The 13,925-nt window shown below is 35.4% G+C and overlaps 1 protein-coding gene across 2 annotated transcripts in view; it reads right to left on the reverse strand.

The window, feature by feature from the left end:
- The window catches only part of LOC114133426 (leucine-rich repeat and fibronectin type III domain-containing protein 1-like protein), a 176,573-nt gene that overhangs the window by 134,349 nt on the left and 28,299 nt on the right, over positions 1–13,925 (reverse strand). The gene's annotated exons all lie outside the window — the stretch shown is intronic.

The raw sequence follows: 13,925 nt of genomic DNA on the forward strand, positions 1-13,925 counted from the left end.
GTTGCAGGATGATGTCAATCCTGCAAAATCACAGGATTTCCAATACCCATGATTCTGCAAACCCTCAGCAAAATACCTCTGGTGTTGAGTTTTTTCCAGATCAATAAGATATTGGACAACTTGATTTTAGGGTGTTTTAAAGCAGGAGCACACGGAAAACATGTAGGACACTTTACACTGCTGTTACTATGAACATTTATGGATTTCCTTTGTCTTTGTACATTGATCATTTATTTCCATGTTCTTTGCCATCTTTGGATTATTTGCCTTCTTGAAGACACAACGTCAGACATACCTGAAGGAACCTAAAGTTATACTAACCCTCGAAAGAGTCAAGAGTCTAAATTTTTTGTAATACTTAAGCTGACAGTCAATGACTGTATGGTATTGGCTGGTACAGAAATAGATTATTAACAATTAAAAACATTTAAATTATTGTTTTTGCCTTATTGTCCCTGCTTTGTGTCAGGATGATTTTTTTTTCTTTTGATAAAACTACTTCATGTATCTTCCAAAACTACACATAGATGATCATTTTTATATATTTATCTTCTAAGACACATTAAATATTACCATTGGCATTTTAGCAGTTGAAATGCTAGGATAACCATTAGCATTTGAACACCAAGGCGTCTGTCATATTAATGAGACACCCACTGCTGAAAAATTTCACACCAACTGATGTGTTTCACTGCTCATCCAGTGAGACTATGGTCTGATTCCTTCAGGGTTTAATGTGTGTTTTAACTCAACATTGTGCAACGAGAGCATTTTCCTGATGCAGATAATATCTCAGTCCTTGAAAATATGCAGACAAGTTGCTTAAGTCTTTCCATAACAGTGACAAGAAGCACAGGCTTGCTTCTTTCCTGTTCCATGCACTCCCTGCCTACTTTGCCCAATAGAAATGGGAAGCTTCCACATGAGCTTCACACTACAGCTGTTATAGGTGAGGCTTGTGATAAAAATGACTTGTTTCCTCACAAATATAAAAACATATTCTTCACTTTGTCATTGTGACAGCAGTTGTTTCAGAACATTACACAGCTGTGGAAATTCTGCTGAAGAAGCTTCTATAGGGGAATAAATTGATTACATTTTTCATGCAGTAAGTAAGAGAATAATTACAGGAAGGGGAAAAAAGCGAGGATGCAGTACAGACTGAGAGAAGTATCTAAGATGCTGCAAGATACAAAGACATAGATGAGGTATTGTGCAGGAGAGAGAGTTGCAAGCAAGTTCTGACTGGTACAATAAACAACACAAAACTTAGGTTTTTGTGTTGTATTTGTGTACATGTGATGTGGTATTTATACTGTATATCCACTGTCACTTTGGACTAGGTAGAGTTCTCTCTCTTTCTCTCTCTCTTAGTCAATTTATCTATCTCCCTTTAAATCTCTCCCTCCAACACAGACTGGAGAAGATGGAAATGTCACTGCTGCCTAGCAACCGGTGAGGCTATGGCAAGATGACTTTTTTTTAATTTATTTATCTTTGGCAAATTTCACACTTCCTCCTGATTCAAATGCATGATTTAACTAATACAACTGGCTGTTCAGAAGCCTGTGAATATCTGTCCCACAGACATGTCTGTGCAGCACGTCAATTAGAGACGGTTAAGTCAAGAACAGTATCATAATACAGCCTATCATTGCTAGAAACTCAAAATAAACTGACTACTAAAAAGAACAGTAGAAGAGTTTACGACAATTTTGCATCTTTCAATAACACTGAAAATATTAAAGTTCATAAGACATTCTCCTTTTTAAAATAAAACTTTCTCATCCTTGCATGTTTTGGAGTTTGGATTGTGCAGAAGTATATATTTTGTTTAATATTGAGCTGAGGATATTAATAGGTCACTGCAGATGAATCTTATAAAATTCAGATAATACAGCTAAAAAGTAAAATTGTATATAGATTTATTATGGACAGAGTTAGTATTTCAAGTGTTTTTTTTTTTATTATTCATTTAGATGACTTAAGTTTGAATGCAAATACTGCATACTGCTAAAAATAATAAAAAATATAATAATTGCAGAATAGCTAAGTCCATGATATGACCCACACAGTCATGGGAAAGATTTCTATTTGACAGTTGTCCAGCAGACACGTTGTAACACTCTCAACAAGGAGGATAAACCACAACATGTCAATGCCAAAGAAGGCAGTTGTTCCCATAGTACTGATTGCAAGCATATTAATTAATGAAAAGTTGAAAGAAAGGATGCAACAGGGATAGCTGTAGCTCTAAGAGACTATATGAGAAGCAAAGCACATTCAAGAGTGTGGGAGAGATTCACAAGGGGAGAAATGTAAGTCACAGCTTGTAAAAGTTAAAACGTCAAGAGCCACTGGGCACAGACATATTCAGGCCACAGGATGCAATGGTTGCAATCCTTCTGTTGTGCCTCTTCTAAATAATGGAAAACTTCAGGGGGCATCTTACCTGGGCTCCCATAACCTCCCATATCATATCAAATATGAAGCATGTGTCAATTCCCAACTTCAATTCACTCTGTTCTAAATGAGCAATGATCCAGAAAAACAAGTTGTGTCATGGAGGAGAAAATGCATGACGAGTCCGCTTGATGACTCAACCGATGGTGTGGTGTGCTTGGAGATGAAGGCTGGGTACTAGAATTGCAAACTGGACATGGTGTAGAGCTAAGATGCATGAAACAACTGAGTAGCTCAATCATCTCACCAAGCTTATACAAAATGCCATCTCTGGACACACAACATGTTGAAACTTGAAGCAAATTGGCAGCGGCAACAGAAACACACATTCAGTTTCACAGTTTGATACACAACATGTGGGCTGCTGAAGATTTGGTGAACATATTTTTGGTATTTGAATTGAAGAAAGAAAAAGTAAACTAAAAAATAACCTTGAAAAGCTATTCTCAAGCTAACAAAAGCAAATAAGTAATTGCTTTGGAAAAAAAATCAACTAAGTGTTAACAATTAAACAACATTGATTTACACAGCATTAATTTAAGTGATTCCTAAATTATTATGATATTCAATATTGCCATAGAATTTTTAGGGAAGGTTTCAAGGAATATTTTTCTTTCTAAAAGCTTCTGCATCTGCTCCTACTCATACACTTACATTTTCAGCACAGTGCAGCACTCCAGTTATGCAAACACCCAAAGCTTTCAGTTACAAAAAGTTACAAAAAAGGAATAAGTGTAAATATATGCAGAAAGAAGTCACCTGCGATTTGACTAAATAATTAACACTGCTGATGGTTGAAAGAAGACAATCAATTCTTCAGAGAGTTTTATAAAACTCTTTAGGCATTTTGAGAACTTTCTGAGTGTTGACAAATAAAACAATTGAAGCACATTTAAGTACAGTTTGTCAAATCTTAATGCAACAGTTTTAAGGAAATCCGATTGCTGTGCGAATAAATTTAGCAATGCTTTCAGGGATTTAAAATTGTTAATTATGCAAAACCAGTACACTGACCAGGACTTGCATATAAAAATGATTAGTTGGTCTGCTATATTTTCTTTATGATTTTGCTGAAAATCCTTTGAGTTGGAAATGTTCATAGACATTACTTTAACATGTATCTAATGTTTGTTATGTACTGCTGATGTACTGATCCTCTGGTGGAACGATGTGATCCAACACTGCAAAAATTGATCTGAAATGCATCAGTACCAAATCAAGTAATCCTATTTAAATATACACAGAGTGTGCCAGAGCATGTCATATTAACAAAACCCTACCTTGGGGGACATGACATTCAATACGTTATAGCGTATTGAATATTTTCTTTATTTAGTTACAATTTTATTGATTAAAATACACAGCATGCATGACATCTTATTAATTCATGAAAATACTAGCATGGCATTTATTTTATCTTTTTCTAAATTAACAAAGAAGGAATGCTACAGATAATTTGTTCCAGCAAAGAAAAATAAATGTTATCCACCAATTTGTCGACCAGTGATAGAAATCTGACAGATTGTTTTTGGATGACTTGAGCCTGTCATCAAAAAATTAATGAGAAAACTCATTAGTTTAGTGTATTATAGAAAGTGGATTACATAATTTTTTATGCATTTTGTTTTGAATTTAGAAAATTGATTTAAAGATTATGGTCTAATACTTGATTGTGTAAAGTGAGAAAATCTGCACAATCATCTCAAACTTTTGAGATTCAGCTACAGAAAATGTTTCTGTACATTTAATTGCTTAACTTTCAAAAAGTTTACAAAAATGTGAACCCCGATCTTTAATCTCACCATGATATTTTCCAAAATTATATCTTCAAAAAATATCTTACCCTACTGATAATACTCACTCAAAAGGTAAGAGATGTTTGAAACACATCCCACAAGCTCTTTTGCTAATTACACAAATCACAAAGGGACTATTCTTAGTGCAAAAACGTAATCAAACAGGCAGTGTAATTTCTAAATATATTTTCACTCTGCTATACTATGCTACTTTTTAAGAAATTATTTCATTTTAAGGAAGACATCAGAGAATGCCTCCAGTAAAAAATCCAATTAAGGGCTTTAGATTCTTGCTGTGAAAACAAGGTTCATTAAAGCATATTGCTTTTCTTGTCATGTGGAGAACCACAAGAGATAAGTGCGTAACCTATTTTGGGTTTCAACCTAAGTGAAAGAAAAAAAAAGAAATTCTGCCCGTGTATGGTGAAAACTATGTCAGTGTTCTTATCCCATATGGTCTGACTCCAAAAACAACATTAAGCACCACAGAGGCACAAAGAAATAGAGCAGAACCAGAAAAATTTGATCTTTCTCCAGGCTCAGTCCAAACTGCTTCCTTCCTTGAGAGTACACTAGAGAGACCAGAGTAATATGAATACAAGAAATAAAAAGGTGACAGATGCAAAACACTCGAAAGGAGTCTCAAAGAAAAGTTTATCGCAAACAAGTAAGTTTGTGTGTTTCTGACGTACAGTGTGGAAATATCTTCTTGATTTACTCTTACTGGTTATTTTACTAGTTACATTATGCTATTACAAAGTTAGATTCCCGTTTTACCTTCAGAAATGCCCAATTCTTCACGGTAAAGATTCACCAAGGTCTCAAAATGACTCCTCAGAAGACTGGTCCGCATTGACACGACAACATCAGACAGTTCTTGTACTTTTGCCAGCTGCACATCCATTATGCAAATCTCCTTTCCATTTCATTGCAAAGGTATATTGTTGAATTGAAATCTGGTTACAGTGGAGGCCAGAGGAAAACAGTGAACTAAAAGCCCCAGAGATGATTAGAGGTTTGTGACTTAGTATATTATCCTGCTGGAATTAACCATAGCAAGATTCTACATAAAAAAGTGACTGGCTGATTTACTATTTGTACAAACCAGTAACATGTGTGGCTAACACAATTAGCAATGCTTATATTTTCTGTTCAATTGTTAACCACACAGTGTGATAAACTCCATCATTCTTGCAGGACAAAAAATGTCTCTTAGTAGGATCTAGAACTTACTTTATGGTTATATAAAAACTTTACTCTGGTATTAACTATCATTTAGTTTAGGTAGTGATGATAGTTATTAGGTCAGTTGAGGATTGCAACATTAGATACTTAGTGCCCTGGTTTGTAGACAAGCCCCAAAAACCACAAACGTCACCATTTGTAGTTCAAGCTGTTTAACTTTTTGAAACTTTGATATTATGCTATAAATCACTGCTGCAAACTTTTGTGAACTTGAGTGACATCCATGGATGCCGATATTACACACAACAAATTATGAATTACTTTGATAGAATTTGTTTGTGACTTATACAAAACACATTGATTATTCAGAAAGCAACCAAATGATATTATGCCAAAATCCTAATATCTGGTGTTGTCTGGATTTCAGACTGTAATTGCATCACCGCTACATATTTACTGAATTACATGGTGTTTATTCTCAGTATAAATTTGATAGCACAATGTCAAAACCATGAGGAATAAAATCTATATCTCTATCTTGATAGGCTCCTCTTTCAAAACTAAAATTAGAAGCACTTTGGGTTTCTCATGTAGAGATTTAAAATGTAATACAGTTCCTAGTACAATCACAGGGAAGCTTGATCTGGATTAGTTGTAGAACGAAGGTTAGTGTGTCAAAGAATGTGATGAACACTGGATCACTGTATAATGCGCCCACACACACAAAAACCCACTTACACAAAATAGCCATAGCAGGTGAAGTGGATGAGGGAATGGGCTGAATAGGGGGGAAGGAAAAGAAATCAAAGATGGTGTGATTATCCTTTGGGATTAAACCAGCCACAGTCTGGACCCTTTTTCTCCCCATTGATCCAGCTATTCAACCGTTTGTTCATTATTTCGCTGCTTTCCCGACCTTGCTGACTGATTCCATTTTGTTAAATGCAAAATTTATCAAGTGTGTGCAGCAATTTCTATTACCCTGGAGTCAATGAAACTTGCATAGAAGGTATGACTAATCCCCGTTTTACTCAGTTCATTTTCCTTTTTATTGCATTCTTATAGAAAAGATATGAATCATAGGGAAAGTACCCAATATAAAATAAAATATGTCAAAAGAAAGGGGACTGATTTGTCTTATTGGGTGTCCTTGACACAAGCACCCTTTAAAAAAAAAAAAAAAAATTAAACTAAATTGAAAGACTGCTACCAAAGATAATAAAACAAGCAGACTTTAAGTTAGAGCAGACAAAGAAGCAGAAGATATGGAAAGGGGTCAACCCAAGATATTGCTTTGGGTCTGATTAGGGCAGTAATATGATGTATTACCGTGTGAAGTACAGAGTAGGTGATTTAAATTTGTGTCTTCTGAAGTGCCTTTCAGAATTATTTTTACTACTTGAAATTGTTCCTACTTTGTCACATTAAAATGTCGGTGTAATATATAATGTATTACTTAATGAATAAAAATACAAAAATTGTGCCCAGCACATGTATTCAGTCCTACTGAGTCAGGATGTTGTTTTATATTTGACTGTCTTTCAATTAACTTTAACCTTTTTTTATCTAACTGTTAAAACTTCAATATATGTGATGATACAAGCAAATCATCCCATTTTAATCATATGTCCTTTTCTCCTAAAGGTGCATTTGAGGTGTTACTGAGAATAATCCAGTCCTCTGGCTTCAAAGAAGGCTATCCGCTCTGCTTCTAATTATAAGTTTAGATTCTTTGTTTAAAAGCACAACTCATTAGAGCCTATTTCTTCTCATGTCTTATGAAGAGCCACAAGGAATATGTCTGCAGCCTATTTTGAGTCCCAATTTAAACTGGTAAAAATCCTCTCACTGGATATGCTGGAAATGTCTCTGCTCCTTCTCTCCAGCAGACCTCTCAAGACAACATTAAACCCTATAGAGTTATGAATAAATAGAGCAGAACTAGCAAAATTAGATATGTCTTGAGGCTCAGCCATTACAAACTATTTCTTTGAGAACATAAAGTCTTATCTCCTTTGTAAATGGAGCAAGACAGCTTCATTCCACAGCAACGAGTGATCCTGGACACTAAAAAATGTAAGGTTGCTGCAGGGCAATGGGGCAAAAGATGGCCAAGCAAGGCGAAGCAGGGCAGCAGAGGTATGTTATCATGATTCTAAACTTTGTGCCACCAGCCAGCTGGCTTGACACTATTGCTGCTTTACAGAGGCCACAGTAACATGGTATCTGAGCCAACAGGCTGTCATCTTTCCCAGAGGTCACACGGACTAGCGAATACAGAGGTGAGCAGCCTTTGTGTAGCCAGATGGTGACACACAAGAGCTATTTATAGCCTCTTAGGGAAAAAAGTCCAAAGAAAAAGCAGTGAAAGAAAAGCAAAAAAAGCAATAAAGAGCAGAGTTACACAGCCACTAGCATCAATGTCTCCGTTCGTGACGCTTGTCTATCTGAGATATTGATTCACCGGTTTAAAAAAGCACCATTCAAAAACTCTGCAGCTAATCGACTGCAGAGCGAAACCTCAAACACATTCACACCAGAAACTTATTAACTGAGCTGTGACAGGACCAAATTCTATAAAGCCAATATGTCTGACATGATGGTAATGATTTATTAACTGAGCCAATGTGAAAAAAATGTTTTGGGTTCACTGACACATTAGATCTACTTTGAACCAGTCATCATTGAATTATAGCTCCAAATCTAATGAACCATTTTAATACAGTGCTACCTGTCAGGGTCGCAAAGGTACTTAGAAAGATTTAGATAACATTAAGTAAAGCAGTCGTTTAATTTTGTGATTGCATAATCTGTTCCTAAATTTACTTATCTGAACCCATTTTTAGAGAGCACTGTATTAATCTCAGTTATGCTTTGTTTTATGCAGGTTTTAATATCTTTATTGCATATTGTGTAGTGCTGAAGATTACATTCTTCCAATTAAGGAAACTAAGTGCAACCTGTATTAAATTACGACTTCAGTTTTGGAAAAATGAGAACTGATTTTGACATTTTCCCAAAAATAAAGCAAAGATTTTATGCAGCATGGTTCCCTGTTTAGTTCCTTTTTACAATTGCTAAAATTTGCGGTGCATTTATAGATATTTACTTGTAGTATTTAATAAAGACACATGATCTTTTTTCTAACTGTCGGATATTGAATCACTAAGCGGCTTCTATTTTTAGGTGAGTTAGCATGTTTTCCCAATCTTTACTTAATTTGATGGTATGCTTAGACCCATTGTCCATTTGTAAGACACATTTGTGTCCAAGTTTTAACTTCCTGATTAATGTTTTCCATAAGATGTTGCTTTAGTGTTGTTTCTTCATGAAGACATCTATTTTATGCAATGCACTAGTCTCTCCTGCAGTAAAACACTCACTCACCCTGATGCTGCCATTTCCCTTTTTTACAGTTGGGATGGTTTTCCCAGGCTTGCAATCTTGACAGTTTTTCCTCCAAATGCAACAAAGGGCATTATTGTCAAGTCATTTTTTCATTTTATCAGATGACAGGACATGCCTCCTAAGTTAAGGATTTGTCTGTTTGTGAATTTGCTAATTGATTTTGGAGTAATTACTTCTTTATCTTTGTTTAACATCTGCACAAGACTTGTTTCATTGTGGACACACTCGCGCTCACTTTTTGCAAACAAAAAACTTGTTTTCATCATAAAAAATATGATGGCAAGACATTCCCATGAAATTTAATGTTGTGTGCAATCATTTGCGAAGAGAGCCTGGTGCATAATAGTCATAATATTGCATCTGAGGTATAACAAGAGTTGGGGAAGTGCACAATTCCTTTTGGAGTATGTTGCTTGATTTCTTTTGATTTTCCCAAGGTTTCAGACATCAGAGGTGACATATCTGAGAGGTGCATCTATTTACCTAAATTGTTGTGAATTAAAGTATTGAAAGCTTACAAAGACATGCTCTGTTTATCCTGGGTCTTTAACATCTTTAAAATGAACGGAGTATGTAAACTTAGAAATTTGAAGCTTTGAAGTTTAAAAAAAAGCACTCTAAAAGTTCTTTGCTCATTCTGGCATTTAGCAAACAGATAAGATATTCTAACTGACTTCAAACAAGAAGAACTTAGTCTTATTTAATGTCACACAATAGAAAAATGTTTTTTTGGTATTTTTCAAAAGGGTGTGTTCAGCTGTGTATGTTGACAGTGCTTTAAGCTCTAAATTTGATCAGATGTATCTGCACTAAATTACAATTTTTGTCTATAGAAATGTTAGTAACTTCTACTTCAGAGCAACATTTGAAATTACATGTCTGTTGTGGAACCCACTGCTTATGATGGCTCTACTACTGCGTGTTGTTTGATTACATAATCATCATCAAGGGGTCATACTAAGAGCTACAAAACAGACTCCAGACAGTCATGCTGCGCCCATATTCGTGCCAATCCAACAACCAGCTGCTGGGAAGATGGAAACCAGAATAGGATTTGTTTTAAATTTGTAGTGTTTTGCAAAGCGATTAATAATACTATATTTAGCATAAAAAATAATATATAACATTACCCATAAATAGCATCATTACAAGGATGAACTTCAACAAATTTCCTTAGGATTTTATCTGATAAGTGTGGCATGTTATATTTGTATTTTGTCTTCCCTTGGCCAATTCTTTGTAGAACCAATCTTAAGAATTACATTTTTGCTCAGTTTAATTTCTGCTGTTTTCAAGTCACTAATTCTTTGTTAGATTTGAAATGGACATTGACTATACCATTTTACGACTTTATATAATTTACTATGATCTAAATAATTTTATTGTAGCTCAAGCTGTATGTTTAGGGTCATTTTCCTATTAGAGGCTAAACATCTTCACCAGTTTCAAGACTTTTGTAGCCTCAAACAAGTTTGCTTTCAGGATTAAGCTTGACCTATGCTCTCACAACCTTCCCCAGTTTCTGAGGACGAAATGCGTCCCCTCTTTCTTAAATTTATGCATAATAGTTAAAATATTATGGCCGGTAGCAAACCATAAACAGGGCAATTCAATGTTCAAACAATTTAAATAAAAAACATCATTATTGTCATACATCAGAATAAAAATAAATTAAAAAAAAAAAAAAACATGCTTGTCTACCACATAAAACCCTAATAATTAAGTAGTGGTTGTAGTGTGAAAAAAAAGTCTTTTAGTATCAGTACTACTGTAGGGCAGTGCTTCCCAACCCTGCTTTAATGTGCCTGATTCAACTGATTGCAGTTCAACAAACGCCTGTCAATCAGTCATCAATTGAAATCAGCTGGACTGAAGCAAGGAAATACCTAAAACATGTAGGGCAGTGTGCCTTGAGGACCAAGTTGGGAAACACTGCTGTAGGGCATTACAAGTAACAAAAGGGGCTCCTGTTACTTTTGCCAGAGTAGGGTTACAATCAAAATGTACAATATGACTAACAAGCTTACAAAGCACTGTGGTTTTCAATGTCCTTGTCCTGGTAGGTGACTGAGCCAGAGTCAAACACAATTAGAATTGTTTTACATGCTTTCAATCTGTGCTTAGTATATTTTGGGACTGCATACAGCAAGAAATAGCTTATGTTTTAGACATGAAAATGTCCATTTTCAAATGGAGAAAATATCAGTTAGGGATGCTGTTTTGGTTCTTAACTATTTTCAGGTGTAAATAAAAAATTTACAGTCAGGCAGTTAGTATTATCCAGCTCCAATTGAGCGGTTATGAATATGAAGGAACTGTGCAATGTAGTCCCAACACAAATATTGACAAATCCAGGTGCAATATGCAGTAACAACATACTTTCTGAATTTTTGAAACCTTGTGTATATTAGAGACAAAGGTGTGCTTGAATTAAGAATTGTTTGAAAGTAAAGAAAGTATAAAAAATAAAATACAACAGCTCTGCATAAACAATATGCTGGCATGTCTTTGATTAAAATGGTAATTTACCCTAAACAATGATAGCTACAAGAAGATACAGGCTCCTGAATTAAATACCATGCAGAAACTGGATGTGCAACAAAATGGAATCATATAATCTTGTGGTATTGGTCTGTGCATTTTTATGGCTCAGTATGATCACTTGCTGTACTTTGGGAAAAATAACAAAGAAATATGGCCAATAAAATGTTTGTCTTACCAAATGAGTAGTTCATTTATTGGCCTAACACTGAGAATTAATTAACACCTTTTAATTGTCCATTTAAATACCTAAAACCTCCACAGTATCATTCAACAGCAGACAGATAAATTGCTCCTTTGAAGAGAACATGTCATGCAAAATCTACCTTTTTAGCCCTGAAACACTTTTTTTGTGTACTTTGAATGTCTAGGACTGCAAAAAATGTCAATTTATTCTCTCCTGGTGCTGCGTAGATATCTTTATATTCTTTTTGGGTTATATTTTTCAGTCTGTTTATTTTTCTCTATTGCCTGTAATGTTTTCTTGTCGAAGTTGCAAATAGACAAGTCAGAGTGTTTGGTTCTAGTGATTCCTTAAATCGTGGCATCACAGCCTCTTCAAAGTGTCTGGTTAAACCAAATTTTTCTTGGAAATATACCCACATTAATCTCCAAATTGTTAACATATGAAAGAAAGAAATTGTGTATTGTCTTTACATTGAGACCCACATGATAAATCGTTTGCGATACACAAACATAAGTTGGTTAGAAAGTACATGAAAAACTAGGCAGCAGCTGAAATCAAAGCCAGCATGTTGAGCAGGATGTACAAAACAAACTGATTCTGTAACAATCTTTTTCTTTACTCTTACACTGAAATTGTTAAATTAGTTTTGGTTATGTTTCTGCATTTTCCTGATTACAGCATTGACAACCTAAAGTTTCTTGTACAGTTACTGCATCAGTATAGTCATCCTAAACTAGAACAAACTATTCGACAGGAAGTGTGGTACTGCTTGTGCTTGTTGTTGCATCACTCCTGACAGAGGATTAAATTACAACACTCCTTGGAGGAGTGCTGACTTGAAGACTTTACTATTTACTGTCATTGGCTTCATGCTTAATTATTCTAAGGAACCTCTAGCTTTAAAGACAGCAATAAGAAATCAAGTTGCAATATTTATTTAAACTTAAATCAAATTCTTAGTGAGTTATTAAGAGTGTTTCCTTTATTGGTAGAGCTTAATGTGAGTCAAGAGAAGTTGTACTGTGCACAGACTGTCAATATTGAGCCAGCCCTTTAACACTTAGCCTCCAAGACTGCTGCAATGGGAGACCACAAGCTGCTCTCCAGTATGCTGGACTGTTAACAGTGCTTCACAATAAGAGGTTAGAGTCGGGCATCTTCTAATTTGACCAAAAGAAATAGATTTTTTTTAAGCGCTTATTTGCATAAGCGCATATGATGAAGCAGATGCTCCACTTGTAAAGGTTGGACTTGGTAAAATGAAGCACATGGTTTTAATCATGCACTGCAGCAAACCATAATGCATGATTAGTATAATTTGTCACTATCTGGGAACTGTGTTAAATCCTCTGGTAGCCATTTTTTAATCTCATGTGCCCCAGAGCATCCTAAAAATGCATGGTTGGCCTAAGGTGAGGTGAACTCCATCGTTAATTAAATTTTCAGCGCCTTCACTCAAACAACACAAGAACGGCTTGAGGAGAGAAGGCAAACAAAAGCCAAGGAAGAATGAAGAGATATAGGAAAATACAAAGAACAAAGCAAAAGTAAAGAACAATAAAGAAAAATATGAGGGGGAGAGATAAGAAGAGAAATAAGCTGTTTATGAGCTGCCTAGGGAGAGGCCAGCTCTGGCCGTTAGGCATTAGTTAATCTGTCATTACTCTCATCAGGCCTCTGGCACCAACACACTGCTGCATGTCCTTGAGTGTGTGTTTATGAGGCGAGGGAGCAGGATTGAGATTTGCGATTCTGGATGGGAAAAGGCTGAGTCACTATGGTGACCAGAAGGACAAGTTGTAAAGAAATGAAGAATTGATAGAAAAGGAAGAGGAGTTGTAGGAATGCAAAAACAGTGCAAAGTGATTTCATATAGCTCAAGAAATTTGTCTGACCTCATAGCTTTTCTAATGCACAGAGATTATACTAAGCAGTTCTTGACAGCCAACATTATTTATTAATGTTTTGAACCCATTTGACTCTCTTGCAAATCAACATAGATGAAAGTGACTAACTAGCTATGAACAAAAACAAATTTAGTTAGAATCAACTTCATTGGCCATGATTGTTCTAAACAAGGATTTCGACTTTGGTGAAAATTATGCAATTTTCGTCACACAACTGCAACAATGAGAACTGGTTTCCCCAGTTCGATTCAACCATGCAGAACCCTGTAGAGCCCGATCTACAACAATTCAAATAAAGAGACCTAAATAGCATGAGGGAAAAAAATCACATGTGCAGTAAATGGGTATATTGTATGCAATCTACAAAGATTGAGTACAATTGAATTCACCCGCAAGAGTGGTGCAGACTGTCCTCTGTCATCATTTGAGAGTGTTGGA

Source organism: Xiphophorus couchianus, chromosome 18 (genome assembly GCF_001444195.1).
Source record: "Xiphophorus couchianus chromosome 18, X_couchianus-1.0, whole genome shotgun sequence".
NCBI lineage: Eukaryota > Metazoa > Chordata > Actinopteri > Cyprinodontiformes > Poeciliidae > Xiphophorus > Xiphophorus couchianus.